This window comes from Cherax quadricarinatus, chromosome 5 (assembly GCF_038502225.1).
Source record: "Cherax quadricarinatus isolate ZL_2023a chromosome 5, ASM3850222v1, whole genome shotgun sequence".
Taxonomy (NCBI): domain Eukaryota; kingdom Metazoa; phylum Arthropoda; class Malacostraca; order Decapoda; family Parastacidae; genus Cherax; species Cherax quadricarinatus.
This window is the reverse complement of record NC_091296.1, coordinates 50,663,288-50,667,375: the sequence shown is the minus strand read 5'-3', so window position 1 is coordinate 50,667,375 and position 4,088 is coordinate 50,663,288. Positions and strand designations below refer to the sequence as shown.

The following is a 4,088-nucleotide window of genomic DNA, read 5'->3' as shown; positions in this document are numbered from 1 at the left end:
CATCCACAGTGGGGCATTATCATCCACAGTGAGGCATTATCATCCACAGTGAGGCATTATCATCCACAGTGGGGCATTATCATCCACAGTGAGGCATTATCATCCACAGTGAGGCAGTATCATCCACAGTGAGGCATTATCATCCACAGTGAGGCAGTATCATCCACAGTGAGGCATTATCATCCACAGTGAGGCATTATCATCCACAGTGGGGCATTATCATCCACAGTGAGGCATTATCATCCACAGTGAGGCAGTATCATCCACAGTGAGGCATTATCATCCACAGTGAGGCATTATCATCCACAGTGGGGCATTATCATCCACAGTGAGGCATTATCATCCACAGTGAGGCAGTATCATCCACAGTGAGGCATTATCATCCACAGTGGGGCATTATCATCCACAGTGGGGCACTATCATCCACAGTGGGGCATTATCATCCACAGTGAGGCATTATCATCCACAGTGAGGCAGTATCATCCACAGTGAGGCAGTATCATCCACAGTGGGGCATTATCATCCACAGTGAGGCATTATCATCCACAGTGAGGCATTATCATCCACAGTGAGGCATTATCATCCACAGTGAGGCATTATCATCCACAGTGAGGCATTATCATCCACAGTGGGGCATTATCATCCACAGTGAGGCAGTATCATCCACAGTGAGGCAGTATCATCCACAGTGGGGCATTATCATCCACAGTGGGGCACTATCATCCACAGTGGGGCATTATCATCCACAGTGAGGCACTATCATCCACAGTGAGGCAGTATCATCCACAGTGAGGCATTATCATCCACAGTGGGGCATCATCCACAGTGGGGCACTATCATCTACAGTGGTGCACTATCATTTACAGTGGGGCATTATCATCCACAGTGAGGCAGTATCATCCACAGTGGGGCACTATCATCTACAGTGGGGCATTATCATCCACAGTGGGGCATTATCATCCACAGTGGGGCACTATCATCTACAGTGGGGCACTATCATCTACAGTGGGGCATTATCATCCACAGTGGGGCATTATCATCCACAGTGAGGCAGTATCATCCACAGTGGGGCACTATCATCTACAGTGGGGCATTATCATCCACAGTGGGGCATTATCATCCACAGTGAGTCATTATCATCCACAGTGAGGCAGTATCATCCACAGTGAGGCAGTATCATCCACAGTGAGGCAGTATCATCCACAGTGAGTCATTATCATCCACAGTGGGGCATTATCATCCACAGTGAGGCAGTATCATCCACAGTGGGGCAGTATCATCCACAGTGGGGCATTATCATCCACAGTGAGGCAGTATCATCCACAGTGGGGCACTATCATCCACAGTGGGGCATTATCATCCACAGTGGGGCATTATCATCCACAGTGGGGCACTATCATCTACAGTGGGGCATTATCATTCACAGTGGGGCATTATCACCCAGAGTGAGGCATTATCATCCACAGTGGGACATTAACACCCACAGTGGGGTTTCATCATCCTCGGTGGGGCATTATCATCCACAGTGAGGCAGTATCATCCACACTGGGGTACTATCATCAACAGTGGGGCATTATCATCCACAGTGGGGCATTATCATCCACAGTGGGGCAGTATCATCCACAGTGAGGCAGTATCATCCACAGTGAGTCATTATCATCCACAGTGGGGCAATATCATCCACAGTGAGGCAGTATCATCCACAGTGAGTCATTATCATCCACAGTGAGGCATTATCATCCACAGTGGGGCATTATCATCCACAGTGAGGCAGTATCATCCACAGTGAGTCATTATCATCCACAGTGAGGCAGTATCATCCACAGTGAGTCATTATCATCCACAGTGAGGCAATATCATCCACAGTGAGGCAGTATCATCCACAGTGAGTCATTATCATCCACAGTGAGGCATTATCATCCACAGTGGGGCATTATCATCCACAGTGAGGCAGTATCATCCACAGTGAGTCATTATCATCCACAGTGAGGCATTATCATCCACAGTGGGGCATTATCATCCAAAGTGAGGCAGTATCATCCACAGTGGGGCAGTATCATCCACAGTGGGGCATTATCAACCACAGTGGGGCATTATCATCCACAGTGAGGCAGTATCATCCACAGTGAGGCAGTATCATCCACAGTGGGGCATTATCATCCACAGTGAGGCAGTATCATCCACAGTGGGGTATTATCATCCATAGTGGGGCATTATCATCCACAGTGGGGCACTATCATCCACAGTGGGGCATTATCATTCACAGTGGGGCATTATCACCCACAGTGGGGCATTATCATCCACAGTGGGGCATTATCATCCACAGTGGGGCATTATCACCCACAGTGGGGTTTCATCCTCGGTGGGGCATTATCATCCACAGTGGGGCATTATCACCCACAATGGGGCATTATCATCTACAGTGGGGCACTATCATCCACAGTGGGGTTCATCATCCTCGGTGGGGCGTTACCAAGTACTTGATAAAGCGCCACTGTATGTTCAACTTTTTAAAATAAAGTTTCTCCTGCCTAAAATGTTTTTGGATTATCTATATTTCTTCCTGCTACACTTGATATCACAGAGATAATGAAGAATTATTATGGGCTAATTTTTAGTACAAGTCCGAATGTGCATAAAAAATTGGGCTTCTTTATCTTTGTGAGTGTATAGTGACGCTGAGCTAATTTCCGGCTGCGTACCTCGTAATGTGTGCTAGTGCGTATGGTATTTATGTGATACCTCGGGATACGAACTTATTTAGTTCCAGAAGGCTGTTCGAGTGCTGATACCGAATGAATTTTTTTCCATAAGGAATAATGCAAATTAAATTAATCCGTTTTAGACTCCCAAAAATACACTTACAAAAGCACTTACATAAATACACTGACATAATTGCTCGCGTTTTGAGCTGTTCGTATCCCGAGGTATCACTGAGAGTGTATTCCAGTGTAAAGACCACCGCTACACGAATCAACAATGTTCTTGGCTCTATATATATTATTTATCATTCCATGGTTCTGTGTAATAACGGTGGCTAACCTATCTTCTTTTTTAAAATAGCAATCTGCCTACCAAGAGGATGTTTTGGGGATCATTGCCCCTGCAGCCTGGTCACTGACCAGATCTCGCTGAAATTATGTGGAATGCTACACAGTTTTGCGTGTCAACCTTAGGATGGGGCCATCTTCTCTGTAATGTTCCAGTTTTAGTTTATGTACTGCTGAAGCAACGCAGATTCAGTGAAAAGTAATGCCAGATCTTTTGTCTACATTAGTTTTCTTTTTCCGAACAGAAAATAACAGAGTACAGTATATATTTTCCTAATTCAGAATATATCCCAAGGACTTGAGTCACATCAGATACAAAATTCTGTGATCCCTGTATCACTCACGAATTTACAAACGAGACTACATATAGACAACATCTATTTGCTGCAGTTGCCCCCCGGGGGAGTGTAAATGGACGCACTGAAGTCATTTTTATATTGTTCACGAGAGTCGATACATTCCTAATAACTGTTTTAGTATCTTTTACGTGGGTAACATAGTATGTGGATAGCAGTCTGTTATTATAACGAAATTTGTGTATTGTAGTTGCAGAAATACCGTTATGCTGATAGTTCCATCTTACCTGCATTGTTTTACCTCAGTGTAAAGAAATTTTACCGCCACTTATTTTCGCTTAGCACCAGAAGCTTTAATTTTTTTTTTACATCTTTTCTGTCCTTTTTTATTTATCAAGAACGTTTCTAGTATTTTTAGTTTTTCTTTATTTTTAATATTTAGCTCCGTTATGTTTTCTGCAATATATCTATAATTTTTTCACATTTTAGTGATACATTCACTGTGTACTCTCATTTGTTTCGTATGATGCATTCCGAAAAAAATATCGTAACATTGAAGAATCTGATTCTTTATAACTACTCAGCTCATCACCTGCTCCTAGACTGAGGGACTGATTACCTCGTCTTCCACTGTCTTCTGTATATATCTTCAGATTATGTTCATGTACTGAACTGGTAAAGCCACTGGATGGCGAAACGTCTGTTTACAAGCGAAGATTACCAGATGTTCCACATGCGTCTA

General features: G+C 43.9%; 1 pseudogene; it reads right to left on the bottom strand.

The window, feature by feature from the left end:
- Positions 1 to 3,135: 3,135 nt before the first annotated feature.
- Positions 3,136 to 3,232, bottom strand: LOC128685142 (U6 spliceosomal RNA; annotated as a pseudogene).
- Positions 3,233 to 4,088: the final 856 nt, after the last annotated feature.